The sequence below is a fragment of the Lepisosteus oculatus genome, chromosome 20 (genome assembly GCF_040954835.1).
Source record: "Lepisosteus oculatus isolate fLepOcu1 chromosome 20, fLepOcu1.hap2, whole genome shotgun sequence".
Lineage (NCBI taxonomy): Eukaryota > Metazoa > Chordata > Actinopteri > Semionotiformes > Lepisosteidae > Lepisosteus > Lepisosteus oculatus.
The window spans coordinates 9,444,492-9,462,128 of NC_090715.1; the positions used below are offsets into that span (position 1 = coordinate 9,444,492).

Genomic DNA, 17,637 nt, shown 5'->3' on the forward strand with positions numbered 1-17,637 from the left:
TCACAAGGGCTGTGTGTCCAGCGAAGGAGAGACGGGAGGTCTGCGTCTGTCTGCATTTTAGAAATGCAGAAATCTGGACAGTTTTCATCCATGGCCCTAAAAAGCCATTTTAAACATGTAATATCTTCTGTGGCTCTGCAGTGTATACAGTCAGTTAAACTTGTCAAAGTCGTTTTTAGGATTCTCCAAGAAATGAAGCAGGGGGAGAATGCCACGTGACCTCTCCATCAAAGTCATTCAGTGTAGATCCCTCTTGTGCTTCTGTGAGCGTATGCTGGTTCGCAACTCGGGTACAGAGGTTCGGCAAAAATGAGGGAAATGTGGCTTGAAAACAACGGTGACCGATACGGCAGGGACCTGCTGCTCTGTCCCAGACTTGTGATGTTCAAGTAGAAGCAGTGAGAGGCCGAGTGACCCCGACAGGGGAAATGAATGTGGAAGGAGATCCCTAGGCTCAAAGTACCTACACAAACACGAGCAGAGGCGTGTGATGGGTTTCACAGGGGCACTGGAGATAGGCTTACAGTGTGTGCGACCTTGCTGGAAGAGTCAATCTCTCTTCGTTGACACAAGGCTGCATGCGTGTGGATGGGGGGGGGAGGCTCAGCCGAATCAATTACACAAATCAGCTAATCAACACACTCCGGCTCCCAGCTGGTACTCACTGCATAGCAAAACCCAGGGGGCATCTTCAACCCCATCTGCAGTTAACCTGTAAACTGCATAACTCAGTCATGATAAATCTTGCTTTAAAACGCACAGACACTCAAAGTCCATCTTGGCATGTTAAATTCCTTGCGATCTGTGCACGGCTGCAGTCGATGTTTTCTCCTACTGCACGTTCAGCACTATAGAAAATGATTGGTCTTTTAAAATCTTTATTCCTGCATTTCTGTGACCAGTCCGAGCTCTGAGTCTCAGGCTGGTAGCGCTCCACAGTGGAGGATGAAAATAACTGTGTACAGTGTTTCTGCCAAGCCACTAATAGGCCGGTAATTGGTCTCTGACCTAGAGGAGCAGCAGCTGCAGCAGTGTCCAGAGAGGGAAAGGTTAACAAGCTCAGGGTGTGAGGCAAGCACTGGGCTATGAGGAGAGCACCAGCCTGCTCAGACTGATGGCCGATCCTCTCTGTAGACCCCCAAGAGCTGGGGTGCAGATCTGCACAGAAGCCGTCTGTGAAACAGGGACCCAAGCTCAGTGTGAGAATAGATACACTGCACTCCTTTGATGAGGAGTCTGTTTCAAAATTTCACTGGGCTCGCTATTTCTTTAACACCCCTATTTCTGTCGTTCAGTAAGCTTTTTGATAGTTACTATGAAACTGTCAGTATGGCCTTGTGATCCACAATTCCTATTTAATATTCAGAAAATTGTAAAGAAAGTGCCCACTTAGTGGTTTATTCATTACCCACGTTCATCAAGGCACAATCTTCACTGCCTGTTTGTTAAGAAGCTTGGTTGTGTTTTTGCTTTGTTTAGTGAATCTTAGGTGTATCATAGAAAAGCACTGTTCGAGCCTGTAGTGATATGTTCCAAATTATTTACTGACAGCTGCTTGTTTGTGATTAAATACATTTGTTTGTACTTGGATGCGTTGTGGATTTGTTATGTAGGTATTGTATATGAATGGGTGATTGCATTCGTGTTTGAAGCAATTTGCAGGTTTTTGTGTTTTCAAGGGTATTTTTTATTTTAAAAATCCAGATAAGTTAAACGGCTTTTTTTTAACAATAAAAGCCCAAGAACCATTTAAAATACAGTAAACATGTTTCTTTTCTTAGCGCTTGAAAACAAAATGCTTCTACCAATAAGCATAACAAGTTGTTAGTCCTAATACCATGCTTACAAAAATAGCTGCTTATCCTAATACTCTTGAACTCGCAAGCTATGTTCTATATCTACTCTGTGGCCAACTGTGGCCCAGTACTCTCCTTTCTCATGTCATGTCTGTTTGCTGGTTGTGTAGAGGACATGCAGGGTTATCTTATGTGCCACTGGGTCAAATGGCATTCAAGTTTAGGAACTCTCATTTTAATTAAAACATTTAATTGAAATAGACGAGAAATGTGTGCAAGCTCATTGCAAATTCAGCAAAGGGAGAGCTATGTTCTTCCAAAGTTGATTAACTCATTTGTTTAAAAAGAGGATAGCTCTACATTCTAGCCTTTTTTCTGTAATTTCTTGTACTTTTCTATGCATCTAATACCATGCTTAATTGAACATTGCTGAATCTGATTTAGTTCAATGAGACTAAGACCATTATCTTTAGGAAAGAATGCTCGTAATTTGAAACATCTTTTTAATTTGCTCTCAGATTAGTTTTTTTTTAAAGAAATAAAAGGTACAAACATCTAACCAAGTCAGTAATTTTAAATACGAAATCCTTATACAATACCACATTGTTTCACGATGCCATACGTTTTCAAAAGCGTTCTTTTAGTTTGGGGACAAAACACGTAAAAAATACGCTTTGCATTTCTGCACATTTACTAGCAGTGAGCATTATGCATTTGTCCAGCACTGAGCTCTGGCGCAAAACACTTCACATGCAGCCTTTTATTCGCTTTTGATATATTCCACCCTGTCTCGCAGCCACTCTGAAATCTGCGTTTTTTGGGGGTCTCCCTCCTGGTTTGGAGTGGCCTGGTGGAAAGACGGGGACTGAACTCTGTGTGGCTCCTGCTTGTGCCTGGGCTGGGATTACAGACAGCTGCTTAATCTGAGCAGCTAAAGGACAGGGCAGGACACAGTGCTGGATTTCGCCTTAATACATTAGAAAGTATGTGCTGTCCGACACCATCTGTGGCCATCTGTGCTCCCATTGCACTGAAGGACAGCATGATAAGGGCTGAGAAGTATTATGCACAGCTGAGACACTTTCCCAAGCCTGGGATCTCACTCGCTGATCCCGTGTGCCGAACACCCATGTCTTTAATAGCTGTCAAATTAACCAAGCCACATCTGACCACAATATGCTGCTTGCACTCTTGAAGGATGTGTTCCTAGTAATCTCATTAGGAAACTGAAATCTGAAAATGGATTCTGCACCATGGTGACTTCATTTGTCCATGCTCCCCACTCCCTGCCCCCTTTCCCAAATCTAAACTTGCAATTTTCCAGCGTACAGTAAACTTTCTAGACTTTGGTACCGAGTGTCAGTCAGAAACAACCCTTTCTTTCACCCCAGTGTGAAAAAATAGATCTGTGCTTCTTAAGGAATGCCCTTAAGGAAAGCCCACTTATTGTTCAAATCTTAAAGCTGCTGTTCTGTTATCATTAAATTCAGTCCATGTTCTTGTACACATCTCGGAATACTTAATACTTAATAAAAGTAAGCAGCATACAAATTTATAATGGCAGGCTGCCAATTACGTCTCAAAATGGCTTTAAAAAATCAAAATCCTTTGCACTATGATTTTATAAAAGCAATGTATTTCTTTTTTTTGTGAAGAGACACTTTGTACATTTGTACACACAACAGCATGCAATAACATTTCAATAGCTGTTCATTGGTCAGGTCTATTTTGAAAAAGTATCGTTTCACGAAGTCCTAACAAGGTAAATGCCATCCTTAATGAGCTGTCACATGTTTGGTAAACATTTGCTCATTCTCAAAGACTGTGTCCTGTGTTCACACAGTCACACGGACGTACTGACACAGTGAACTAACCCAGACACGTACGAGCCTCTGGAGAGATGATCTCTTCCTCTCTCTCAGGACTGGCTCTCATTTCTGCTGCAAATTCTCTCTCTTGCGCTGTAATTCCCCCCAGTCTCCAGGAATGCTGTTGTTTTTAATTTCTCCCAGCTGCTCTGGCACAACGCCCACCCGCCTGCCTGCCCACATCTGCTTTCCATCAGCCTGTCGAGGAGTCCACACAAACACAGGCCCTGCATCAAAACACCAGGATTAGCGCTCTGTGCCTCGGCCCTGGGACCAGCATCTTTTGTTTCAGATAGCCCTCAAATGTGGAACCCCCTCCATACCTGAACATGAATACTAATAGACCTGCCTTCAGAATGTCCACCGAGCATAACGTTCTCCGTGAGGTGTCTGCTGGGAAGATGGGGAATTACAGCTTTGATCCCATGGTGGAATGTGGACAATGGAATAAGCAAAGCAGTCATTGATGTAATTGATGACACACAATCTGGAGATCACATACTTTGATTTAATAATCTTTCAGATTCTTTGAAATTGCGAATATAGTTAAATTTCAGAAGTGAATAGTGTTTTCCCATTGACTTTCACATAGCGATTCTATGTTATTTGTCTTGGCTTCTTCCTGTGTTTTTCCTGGGTTGTTTGTGTCTAATGCTGAGAAAGTCATATTTATGTTTAACTACATTTAAGAGGGGTATACTCTTTTTAAAATAATTTTAGACAATGGATAAAATGTATAATTCTCACCTACGACAAATAGCCCCTTACAATTGGCTTTTAGAGAGTAATTGTGTGTTATTTTCCTTAGCTTCTTCCTGTGTTTTTCCTGGGATATTTCAGTAGGATCTGTATTTTAGTTAATTCTTTCATTAAGAGAAATGACGGATGATTCTTTTATAAGAGAGTAGGTTGTTTAAACAGCAAAACTTTAAAACAGGTAATGAAAGAGCAGGGGTGAGATCTGAATAAATGGAGGCCTTTAGCCCTTGTAAAAGAAACTCCTGTTCTGATATAAGAGGTGAGGCTGATGTCTAGGCATGCAGCCACATTGTGAAGGAAGTTGATACTAAAGATTCTCAGTAACACCCGTGACCTGAGTAAAACATATATTCCATAAAATAAACACTGGTCAAGATTTAAAAAAAAACAACCTAAACATTGGCGAGACAAAAGAGCAAGTTCATGCTAAACCAAAGAACCTCCAGTACAATATCTTTAATTGAACTTACTGTGGGTGGTTGCTTTGTACATGCTTCAGTTTCCCAAGAAACTATAGTATTTCTTATAACTACCCCAAAGAAATGAGTTAAAAAATCTTTACAAAAAATAGCATGTTGCTTTGGTCTGAATTTGGACCATGTGTAGAAAATTCTTTGGGTAATTTTATCACTTTACTTCTTCTGTTGGGTCAACACAGCCATTACTGGACTGAAATTGAGCGACGTGATTTATGTGATATATGCGTGTAGATGGTTGAGCACTGCTTCTGATCCTGTCAAGGGTTAACAATGGTGACACAGGAGGCAGGCCAGCTGTGTTGAGATACCTTATTAGGGTTCCAGATGTTTCTTCGATCAGAGTCGCCAGACAAATTTCTATCCTCGCGTCCGACTCTGACCTAATTTTAAGGATTTGGGCATGTCTCCTGTCTCCCTGCCATTTGATTAAAATTACAGAAGAAAGAAGGACTGGACTAATTTCTGGCCCAGGCGTGTCTCCCTCCTCCAGCCACAGTCGAGTCAGTCCTGTCTGAGGGTGGAGAGACAGCCATCTGACAAAGGCCAGGGAGCCTACAAAAAATGTCCTCTTATGCAAAAGAGCAAATGCTTTGTCAAATGCAAAAAAACAATTATTTCCTCAGTTGAAATTGGGCATTTTGTTCATAACCCTGAGAAAGCCAGTTTAATGTTTGCCCTTATTTATTGCTATACGGATTTATTTTAAAATAAGTCAATAGTTTTAAAGAAAAGATAACATTTTCACCCCCACCTAGAACAGATAAGCTTGAAACTATTATAATGATCATTATTAATTGTCGTTTTAGCTGTGGAAACCCACATTTTCTTGGTGCATTATTTCAAGGGCATTGGCAGTGAAAGGGTTGCCTTTTGAATATTATTATTAAAAAGAAAAAAATCCTTTTCAAATTCTCCCAGTGGCTGCTAATGAAATCCAGATGCTCTTGGAGACATTTTTCTCTCATTCTCTCCTCTCCTCCAGCCCTCTTGCTCGCTCTCTCTCTCCAGTCCCTAACCCCAAGCCATTCCTAAATAAAGGAAAGTATTTGTGACATTCTGCTGCAGCCTCCCGTGCCAAGAACAATTCCCCAGTCTGGCCCATCTGGACTGTGTTAGGACAACGCTGGGCACTGGCACAGGCAGCAGCGTGGAGCCGGGAGGGAGGGGAGGAAAAGCAGGCGTTCAGGAGAATATACAGCCCTGGGACCTGTCCAGGGGTGATGGTGCACTGTGCAACGAAAGCAACAGGCTGTGTCCTGCATCGTCGTTCCTGCTGTTCTGAATCCTGGTAAAAGATTTCAGAAGACGCTTGCATTATCTCTCCACAGTCAAAAGTATTATTTTAAGATGCACAGTATTTCTAAAATAAAACGTCTTCAATGTGTGACACCACCTCAGATTGATTGTTAATTGACACTTTGACGACAATATGTTTTGTCATTTACTTTTACTAAGTATTTTAGAGGTGTTTTGACATACAGGGGTTTAAACAATATCCCTCAGTTCTCCTATGTCCTATTGTTGGTGCTCCTGCTCTGCTGCTATTATCTAATCAAGAGCTGGGAGAGGACCTACTCCTATCTCCTGCTCTGATTCTTGGGTTCACACCTGACATCAAAATCTGTCACTTCTGCCAGCTGGAGACTGGCATCATTACTGGCACAAGGCTGTCAGAAACACATCTGCTATCTCAGAAGGGGAAAGGGAGAGGAAGATGGGACTTTCCCTGTATTTCCGTATAAAATTCCACTTTCACCACTCTTCAGATAATGCAATCGTACACTTGCCTGCTGAGAGCATTGCACTGGGGCATGATAAAACTAGATTTTAGCAAGGAAAAAAAGTAATTTTTTGTACACAAAAATCCTTGTGGCTTTTCTCCCCTTTCTGATTTGACGACAAAGGTGTGCCAGTGCAAGGTACAGATTGTCTGCACATTTTGTTTTTACAGGATGAATTTCTGCGTTCACAAGAGCAGGTGAAGTAATGATTGTTTGTGTCATTTTAATGCACTTGAATTATTGTATTAACAGTTGCGTCTCCTTTAATTTCTACAGAGTAATGCCATGTAAACTCGGATTGTGGGAGAGAAACAGACCCATATGATTAACCCTGATCACAGTGTGTTTACACCCTGCACTTACACAAACTAGCTCCCCTATCAAAACACCTGCAGCTCCACCAAACACCAATTAGCTCATCAAGGTTTTAATTACTCTGTTAATTGCACACAGGCAGCGAGAGGGGAGGCTTGGGAATAAGGAGCAGTGCCCTCATGGGGACCTGCCTTGACAATTCTGATGAACAAAGAGCAGAGCGTGCCAATAACAACACAGTACAGGCTGCTGTGAGAGACCATCCCTGCCACTCTGCCCACTGTCTGCTGCTGAGCTCCTCAACACCCACTGCTCCTAAAGCTCTGAATCCTGCGGTTCTGACTCAGGAGGAGAATAGCAAATCCCTACCACATATACACGCCACGTGTTAGGCATTAGGATCACCTAAAAGATGAAGAAAATCACAGAGGACATGACAAATTCCCTGGCACAGAGCTGTCAAACCAGGAGAACCTTTTTATTTCTTCAGTTAAAGGTCAATTTCCATTGACTAACCGAAAATTAAGGAGTTTGCTCCTGAGTAACTTGATACTGACCATTAAGTCTTCTTAAATTATTACAGTGAAGTCTATAAGGCATGTGAACATGTATCATACTGTGTACACTGACTGACCTACCATTTCCCATGCTGACAAACATGATCTGTTCTGCAGCCATGAAAGAAACATACACACCCGCCCTCCCTTCTCCACCTCCCAGATGTTCCTCTTTCCTGTCCCTCTCTGCGCCTATCGCCCCAGGAGCTGCTGGTGTGTTTGGTGGAGGAGTTACCAGGAAACAGTAGCAGGGCCGACTTCCTGTGTGACAGGTGTGCAAGCGGTGGACAGCTCTTCTCCTGCCAGCTGCTTTCCCTGAGCTACTGCAACAGCACAGCGCTACAAGCACAGGCCAGCTGGGGGCTGAGGCTCTCCTTGTTTGTTTTGTTTTAAGTGCGGGTTGCTCGTTAATTTATGGCTCAGGAAAAACAAGGGCCGGTTTCACTGACTGCAGCCTGTCACGATTCCTCCCCAGCCGCTAAAGAGCACATGAGCCTTAGCAATAGGTCCCTTCAATGCCGCAATCAACATAGCATGCAGCAGAAATCTGCTGTTCTGATGTGGCTCTGCTTTTCCTTCAGTCGAACATGAGCCATTTGTGAGCTTTACTCTTTATTTATTGAATTAAACCTGTTAAAACCTTGCGTTGTGACTTGAGATCCTACATAATAACTTTTCCCCAAGAGTTGGCCGTGTTACGCACATTCCAAAGCAGGTACTGTGATTTGGTCAGCTTTGCAAAATGATTTATCTGGTTTTTGCAGACAGAACCTGCTATCATGGTGATGACTCTTGCAGCTTTTGAACTTGTTCCCATTAGGTGGTGCGGCATTCAGCTCTAGATTGCGTTGAAAGAGTGGCCCTGGGTGATGAGTTATACCTCAGGTATTATCTGCTAGCCTCTGTTTAGCAAGAAGCCAGCACTACGAGAAAAAAAACCCTCCCGAATAATAATGTGATGAAATAGTATGCATACTTCCATTTAAGACCTCCACTATAACAATTGTATTGTAGTTAAACTGTGGGAGTAATGCTACCACAAAGTTTTTTACCTATTTATGGGATGGGATACTTCCTACTTGCAGAGAGACAGTTTGGTAGGTGACAGCAAGCACAGTTCCACATCACTGACAAACTGTTGTCTAATAATAACAACCGTCCTGCTCAGTCAGAGACATATCTGCTCCTCGTGCAGCAGCTCTCTCTAGCTAAATGAATCTGTCGCTGTTGCTTTCAGTCCCGTTCCTCCTGATGTGCTGACCTAATCACCCCACCACCCTCCTCGCCTCCTGGCAAAGTCCTTTTTGTTTTCTGTCCATTTATATCTCTCTTCGTTGCTCCTCCTGCATGACTCTACTAGACATCTCACTTGCCTTGCCCCTTTTCACCTTTAGCCTTTTCTATTCTTGATATTTGGCCCATGCATGAAATTGCCCTGTGTTTTTTTCCTAAAGATTATATCCATTCCCTGTTCCGGAGTGCTTGTGATGATTCAGACAGCTAGATTTTTGCAAGGTCAAGGAAGTAACATTCAACACAGAATACTGTCCCTCTAAAACAAGTGCTTGCTTTCTTCTCTGCCTTTCAGAAAGACATGAAATTGCTGTCTTTGTTTAAGAATACAGCGGGTAAAATACCACATCTCTCTCTCCATATTCCTGTCTGCTGGGGCCTATGTATTTTCATATTAGTTAAGTTACAGCATTTATGAAGCTGCAAATAATACATTGTAAAGATGTCATGTGAGGGTTTCATTGTGGTTTGTTTTTTCACTGCTGAACATCATATACATAATGAATAACTCAACACCACGCACACTCAACTTTACAGACCGAAACACAGAACTTCCAAAGCATTACAAAATATCCTGATTACATTTTATTTTACCATATGTCATCCTCAAGACAAAGCTGACGACTTTTCTAACTGGGGAAAAAAAAAAATCTGGTGTTTTTCATTTACTGCATGTAACATTTTAGAATTTTCTATGGAAAGGATCTGTCCCTCTTATCAAGTTGCATTTTAGGAATAATTACTGTAGCTCTCTCTTCACAGATTGAAGGAGACACAGGCCTTAGATTACAGTCTATATAACCACCTCCAGAACTATGCTGCCTCTGTGTAACCCATTTATACAGTGTAATAGCCTCAGCAGCACTTCTGTTCCTGGGAGATAACAGCTATTAATTCAACGTATATGCAGCATCACTGTCTTCTAATTCTGATCTGGAATCCCTCACTCTGCCCAAAGCTTTTTAGATGCCTTTAAAATCATCCTGAATGCTTGCAATCCTTAATAGTTTTGGCTCCATCAAACAAAGTTGCTATTCCTGTCTTTGATACCATGAGTCAAAAAGACAAAGCTAAGAACCTTTTTATATCAAGGGTAAATTACAGAAATGGAAACTCCTTATATCAATATGAAACACTGCGATATGAGCTTGGCTTGCTTTTGATGAAACCTGTCACCTACAGGGATCATTTCAGATGCATTCAGTGTGCAGATTTTAAGATTGAATTTGGTTCTGTGCACTATATAAGGACATTTTTGCCTTTTTTTAAAACAAATGCAGAAACACTTATTAGGCATTTCAGAAAATAAGGGTTGCTGGCCATGTATGCTTTAAAGGTACTGAATGTGTAATGTTTTTGTTTTAGCAGTATTGTGACCAGTCTGTGGTACAGAGTCAGAGAAAACACCATATGCTATGGGAAACAAGTATTTCTTTTAGATTCTTGCTTTGCTTTCTAAGGCCTGTAGCAGCCAGATATGATTCACAGCCTCATAGTGTTGTTATAAGGATGCCTGTTTTGCAGGCATTGGAGAATTAAAAAAAAAACACAACACAATCACAAGGAGACCATCATATGTCTCTGTAACTTCAAATCACATTGAGTGATGGAAATAGCCTTGCCTGTGAACAGGGTCACATTTCTTTAGACACTATGGAAGTGATATACCGAGTTTTAAAAGGAACCTTCTCTTTTGTGCACGTAATGTATGTTTTTAGAAAAAAATTATGTGCAGTTTGGATACTGAGCAAATGTTTCATTTTGTTTAATTTAGCATTAATGACTGACCTTGGAAAGTTTCGAAGTAGGAGATTTAGCACAGGCTATGAGGCTTTAACCTGTAGAATGTCAAGCCTGTGAAAGTTAAGAAAAAATGCACAAAAAGGAAGAACTCTGCTTATACTTGTAGCAAGGGCATGCATAACAATTTGCTAATTATTGAGGAAATGGGGAGGTCCAAGTGTGATGTCACTACATGACTCCATGTGTAGCAACTGATGGCAGTCTGACCACACAGCGTGACACTGATCAAGCTCTGGGACCTCACTTGCTGCCCTTCCTGACAACGTTCAAGCAGGACAAGACACTTCTGTAGCTTGTGAAACAATGGTCTTCTTGCGAGATGAGAATGTGACGTTTACGCTGTGGATTCCCAGCTCACCAGACGTGAGCCCCCCAGAAATGATGAAGCCGGGATGACATGGCCTTGAATCCTCAGGGACCAATAAACAGGCAGGTGTTGTCCAGGCTCTGTGTGAGAAATGGAACCAAATCCCACAAGACCACATCTTCAAGGTGAGGAAGATCATCATAGACGTACAGCTTGTACTAGTTCCAGCAGTGGTCACAAATGTTCTAGGCTGTGACTTTAATATTTGCCATCAATAGGATTAATTAACAGGGCACCTACTGTAAGTCACCCTAATTTATTTATAGTATGTCAAGTGCCAGTTTTTTTTTCCACGCTCAGTATATTTTTACACACAAATTTGGAGCTTGAATAGTATAGCAAAAGAAAAAAGGACATTTTACAAGGAAAGCATTTGTTGCCTCTGTTTTAAATTGATTTCCACTTAGAAAAACTTTATGCACTTTTATTTGGAGTGTTTCGCTGCACAAGAACGAAAGGTTACATATTTAATGTGTGTACCAGGGGATCAGTAATTTAAATCCTCCTTTTCTATGCCAATAGAAAATGCTGTCATACTACAAATCCTAGCCGTGCCATAGACATGCACCAGACTGTAGTCCTGCCATGAGGGTATAAATCTTTTGCAGAGGTGAAATGGAGTAATACACAGCCAGACACACACAGACGGTCCTCAGCAGAGACTCTTGATTCCAGAACGTGGTTTTATTATATATATTTTGTGGCTTTGCACTGAGTTAACTCCCAGCTCCCACACTGCAGTTTCAATGTGTTTCTCATTCGTCCAGATGTTTGGGAGCTGGCTGGCTCAATCTGCTAGCTGACATTCTCCTTCTCCCTGGGGAGCTGCCCATGTCACAGTAATGTCAAACACATGTGGAAGAAACTGAGGCTCGTGGGTTTCTGAAACGAGGGAGCCTTCCCAGTGTTTAGAGGAACAAACAGGGCGAAACCATAGCAATCAACTGCTCATCTGCAGGAGAACAAGGGTTTTAGGTTACTGCTGAATAAAAAACAGTGTCGCAGCAGGCTTGATTTACCATGTCCAGTTCATTGTCCTGTCTGTCTGGTGCTTCTTGGACAGGGGGCCATGTGTGTATCTAATATGTGTCAGTCCACATGTACCCGTGTGCCTGTTCTGGTCTGACCTAACCCTCGGAAAGCCAATCACTGGTGTTCTGCATGCATGAAAATAATTAAAGGCTTCAAGAGGCAGAGGAGCTGGAACTGTTCAGGCAAACACAATTAAAAACAAATACAAGGTAAATAAACCTTAAGAGGTTTTTTTTCAGGTTTTTTTTTAAAGGCCCTGGGAGACATATCTTGGATAACTACAAGAAACGTTGGGCACAGGACAGGACCAAACTCAAAATGTTAAACAGTAGACTGATATTGTGATCTGTCCATTTCCACATTGGTGAATCATTAATTGATTAATCTAGGCACTGTATATCTTTCTGGCTGTTTCTCAGAACAGTTTGCACTGAGTCTTCCTCGATGTAGTTCTTTCATTCTTACTCTCCCTGCTCCTTGGGTTCCCCACTACTCAGCCTTTCTTCTGCGATTAAAGTTTCTCTCCAACATCAATCTTAGCAGCTCCTGTAAGAAAAAAGCCCTTTATCTCTCACCTTGCAATTCCAAAAATCATTTTCACAGCCTGAAATTAATTTCCTCACACCGCGAACTTAACTTGAGTGACTTTATCAGATGCAAACAGACTAACCACCTCAGTATTCTGAGTCCTGTATTACTTAAAATTTAAAAAAGGCTCCTGCTTCCCTAGACATGCACTAAAAATGAACTTGTCCTCCAAAAGGAGTTTAGTTGCATTCATTCATGTAATTGTACAATGGCATTAGTGTATTAGGAATTAGGTTCACCTGGTAATCTCCCATCTGCTTCCAGCTTTGGATTCCAGTACAGCGAAACACTTTTGTCTGCTTTTGCAGATACAGTAAACGTCCATTAGAGCTTCATTACAGATACAGCGCTCACTGCTTTAATACTCCCAGTATTCTGTGCTCAGTGGTAGAATATTTCCAGCTGCCTCTGCCCCTGTTTGCTCTTGCCTTTGCAAGCCGTCTGCTGCTCTCACTTCCGCCTTTGTTTCAAAGGTGATTTGCGCATCAGTTTTAAAGAACTTCACAAGGGGACAGCATCATTAACAGACAACAGATAATTGGATTCTAACCCTCATGATATTAAAACTCTGTTCTTAAAAAAAAAACAGAATCGCTAAATCACAACAAACACACCCATTTTTTTCGCATCATTGTTTGAAGCTACAAACCCCGTTGCCGCACACAGGGAAGACTGGGGGAGTGCGGATTGAGTACCCCAGCCTGCCTACTTTCAAATTATCATCTTTAATCATGTACCAGTGGTGCAAAGCTGGGCAGTGCTGGAGGAGAGGCACATCCCCCACCCACAGCACCACAGGCCTGTAAGTGCCTAGCTGGCCACAGATATCGCTGTGCCAATTGTGTCAGTCCAGGTCAGAGCAGGCTAGTCACATGACCTGGGTTCTAGCCCATGGTCATAGAGCTGAACTTGTGCTCATGAGAGCACCTTTCACCAGTCGAGCCGCTCAGGAGGCCTCATTTAATCTCTACTCTCATTATTCGTGAACTACTTGCCCCCGGGCATAATGCTGAAGGGAAGAGTCTCTGGATGGGCTGATGAATATCACCCACGAACACAAAATTGGACATCGTAACAGTACAACTGCCATTGCCGACAAAAATGCAGATCAGAAATAATGGATTCTACGTCATAACTGACTTCCTTAGCCATGAGGAGTTATTATCGAAGCAGCAGGAACAGCAGCAGTAGCAATAGCACCAAAAAATGATTTCCCTCATTGTGTAAAAGCAAAGACGAGAGCAGCTGCGTCAGTAGAAAAAGGAAGTTCTGCCCGGGCGACACTCTTCTGGCTTTAAAAAAACAAATGTTAAGTATTGCGACGACTACAACTAATAAATGTGATGCGGGATACAGAGCTGTTTCTCCGTGTGCTGGCACTGTGTGTCCCAGTATTGTCCATTTGGTCTGTATTCTGATTCGCGGGCTAACAAGCCTGCTGGCTGCCAGTTCACCCTGCTGCTGGCTCTCCGTCCCCCCACCCACCACCATCTGCTCCGTGCATTAATTAGGTGACAGCAAACTTCATCTGCCCGCCAGCGCTCGAATTACAATAATTACATCTCCAACACTACACGCCACGGCCTTCTGCTGCAGGATACACTGCGCAGCCCAACCAGGGCTCTCAACGCCATTTATTAGAGTTCTTAAAATGAGCAGATGCACTGGTGGAAGTGCGAACAGCGGTAGCAGGAGATGTATTATAAGTATTTTTTGAGGTTGATGCCTCTATGATTCAGAATTCGACCAAGGAATATATCTAAACAATACCAACCATCTTATGTTAAAATAATCTATTACGTCATCTATAATGTGGATGTTAAGTAAAGCGAACAAGATCAAATCTAGGTTAAAAGGAATTAATCCAAGCCACTCAGTTTCCTGTTGATCATTGTGGTCTTTCCCACAATCCAGTTGTGCCTATCAAACAATCTGATTAACGGACCTTTCCTTGCTCTCTGAAATAAGTAGCTGTCTTTGGATGAATTGGACTCTATTACTTATTATTAGCTTCCTGCTGGCTTCTGAATTTGGCAGAGAGTTTGTTTCTTAGGCTCATATAATACCTTCTGTCTGTGTTCTTAAGCAAGATAGATCCATGCAAGCCTTGTTCCAAAGATGGAGCAAAATGTCATAAAGTACTTTAAGATAAATAGTTTCCTTCAAAGAGAAGTACCTAATGATGAAGTGGGAAGTATTCCTTTAAAAGCCATGCAAGTGCTTGTTGGCAGTGTGGTACATTGGTGAGTTATTGTACAGTAGTATAATCTTTAGACCTCCCATCTATTCTCTTCATTATTACCAGGTCCTTAACTACTTGATTATTTAACTGAACCTTACCAGGCTCAATTAAATAGTATATCAAAGCCCTGCAGTGAAATAAATTAGAATTGTTTATTGGAGAAATTCAAAGCAAAAAAATCAGTTCAGCTCCATTAAAATTGTGGGTATTTTTGGATGAGCTGTAGTTTCTTTTCCTCAAATCTAGTTTGTGTATTAAAAGCACTATGAAAATTTGGCAGCATGATCTCAATACAGAATTCAACCCATTGAATCCCTTGGCTTTAATATACCCAATGCAGTTGTGTACTCATTCATTATCCTGGCTGGTTCTGAGAGGCTCCATATTGAGTGTTCTGGCTGTAACTCTGAAGTGCTCAGTTTTGTGAATTGAATTTCTGGCATAATTAACCGACTGCAGAGTTGAATCATTAGACTCGCAAGAGAGAAGGAAACTGTGCTGTTTTCTTTTTTCTTTGGTTTTACCTGCGGAACAGTATCTAACCTTGTAATTGAAAAACTCAGTCAGGTTTTATTGGCCAATACTATAAAGCTGTTCTTGATGTTTTTATGATTTGAGCCTCTGGTCCAGCTCTTTAAGAAGATGATGTGAACAAGACAGAACTGTAAATTATGTCTGTCAGTACTTTTTTAGTCATCACAGGTGGATTTGGTGTTTGTTGAATTATATCACAGGTGTCTACTTCACCACATTTCTTCAGTCCGATCTACTAGAAATGCTTTAATTTTACATTTCGGGTTTCAGACTAGCCAAGTTCTGATTTTCTTTTCCTTTTTCATTCGGCTTTAATGTGGCTGGACCATCTTTAAGTGGATCCCAACCTTTGTTATCTTCAGCACTTATGAACATTCAGAACTGCCCCCCTTATGTGATGGTACAAGCTCACATCTCAAGCTGGTGTGCAAAGATGTCCAAAGAAATGCTTTAGTCGGGTGAGGTACTGTAGACGTAAGAGCTACAGAACTGGAAATCCCGTCTAGTGATCACTGCCTTGAGCTCCCATCCCTTGAACTTCCCTTGCTCTCTGATCTCCAAAATGCAAACCTCTACACTGAATCAACTGCTGAAAGCAAGTATCCATGATCAGCTTGAAAGGGATCGGTGCCAGAATTTATCAGCAGGGGTTCAGAAAAGCACCTTTTAAACCACCTCTGTACACGGGTACCATTAAAAACACATCTAGCAATAGATTTTTATCTATTACATACATTGCTGAGGAAATCGAAGTTTCACATATGGTTTTAGGTGCCCTTTGATATGTGTGAGAATGTATCTTCCCTTTACATTTTTCACTACAGCACTGTTTTGCACAGTTAAGTCAGATATCATACATTGTGTAATATGGAAAGTTATGGTGGTTCGAAAATCACTTAAACCCCAATCTCTTTACTACTCTTTTATCAAATTAACTGTCGTTATTACATTTTCTTCTGGCACACGAAATGGATGACAATTGTGGTCGCCTAAGATTGATGTAGGGGTTATTTCTGATTATTAAAACCTTCATTAATCTCCAATGAAAAGTATAATATACGAATCTTAGGGAATTCTCCGTTAATACACAATGAAATCACAACCAACCAAATATCTTTGTTTCGCGTAAGAGAAAACCTCATAGTTTAGCCCTTTCCAGTAGCGTACTGGAAGAAGACAATGGCAGCAATTAAAAAAAAAACGACAGTAATGACAATAGCAACAGTTTTACCAACATACTCGTCTTTCATGCCCCTGAAATTACTTGTCAGGCTCCATTTTCATGTTTCAGTGAGTTGCGGATAGAAAATATCACAAACGCTCAAAGCGAACAACATTGAAGACATGCGAGCGTCCGCAGAGAACTGGCCAGCGGACAGGTGAGGGTAACATCAGCTCCCTCGTCGTTTCAGAGCACAGCGGCATCGATTTAATTAACGCTCTTGTGTTGCAAAGCGAGTGTTATTCTCGGGGAACGTCCGAAGATGTCGTACAATGCGAAACTAATTTAAACCGAACACATTTAAAAACATTTGACAATTTCTTACAAATATGTCCCCATTAAAAGAAAATGATGAAATACTGTACGCGTACACAATAGTTCATAACCTCCAACACTCCACAAGAATTATAATAACCGTATACCAACTCTGAGACTGAATAGTAAGGAAAGTATTGTTTTAAGAATATTTTCTTTTATCGTATAATGATTTTTTGTTTGTTTGGCCCTAATAATGCAAGGTTTCCAAAATAATGTGGAATTCTGTTCTCTTTGACGAGACAAAAAAAGCCACCACACACGCAACAGTGTCATAACGCCAATGGTAGCTTTATGTAACATTCTTAAATGAAAGGAAATTTGAAAATGCATTCAAGAACGGTTTAATAACAGGTTTCACTTGCAGCGGGGCTTCTTATGATATATTATGATACTAAATGTCCAGTTCTACTAGATTTCCGAATAATTATTAAAATAAAAGGTAATTCATATACTGTAGCTCCTTAGATGTATTGTTTTATAAAGGTACTTTCGAAAAATAGAATGAATATTCATTTTAAAATACACGGCATGGAGGGCTTTTTTTAAGGGCCAAGTATAAACTGCTTTGATCTGTGATCCAGGTTATTGATTACTGTTGTTTGGGAAGTAAAAGGTAATGCCAAATATTTTTAAAAAACAATAAACTATCTCTGCATGATTCACTACCAGTCATGATTTTATTT

At 41.2% G+C, this 17,637-nt stretch overlaps 1 protein-coding gene across 5 annotated transcripts in view; it reads right to left on the reverse strand.

The window, feature by feature from the left end:
• The window catches only part of cbfa2t3 (CBFA2/RUNX1 partner transcriptional co-repressor 3), a 49,332-nt gene that overhangs the window by 20,779 nt on the left and 10,916 nt on the right, over positions 1–17,637 (reverse strand). The gene's annotated exons all lie outside the window — the stretch shown is intronic.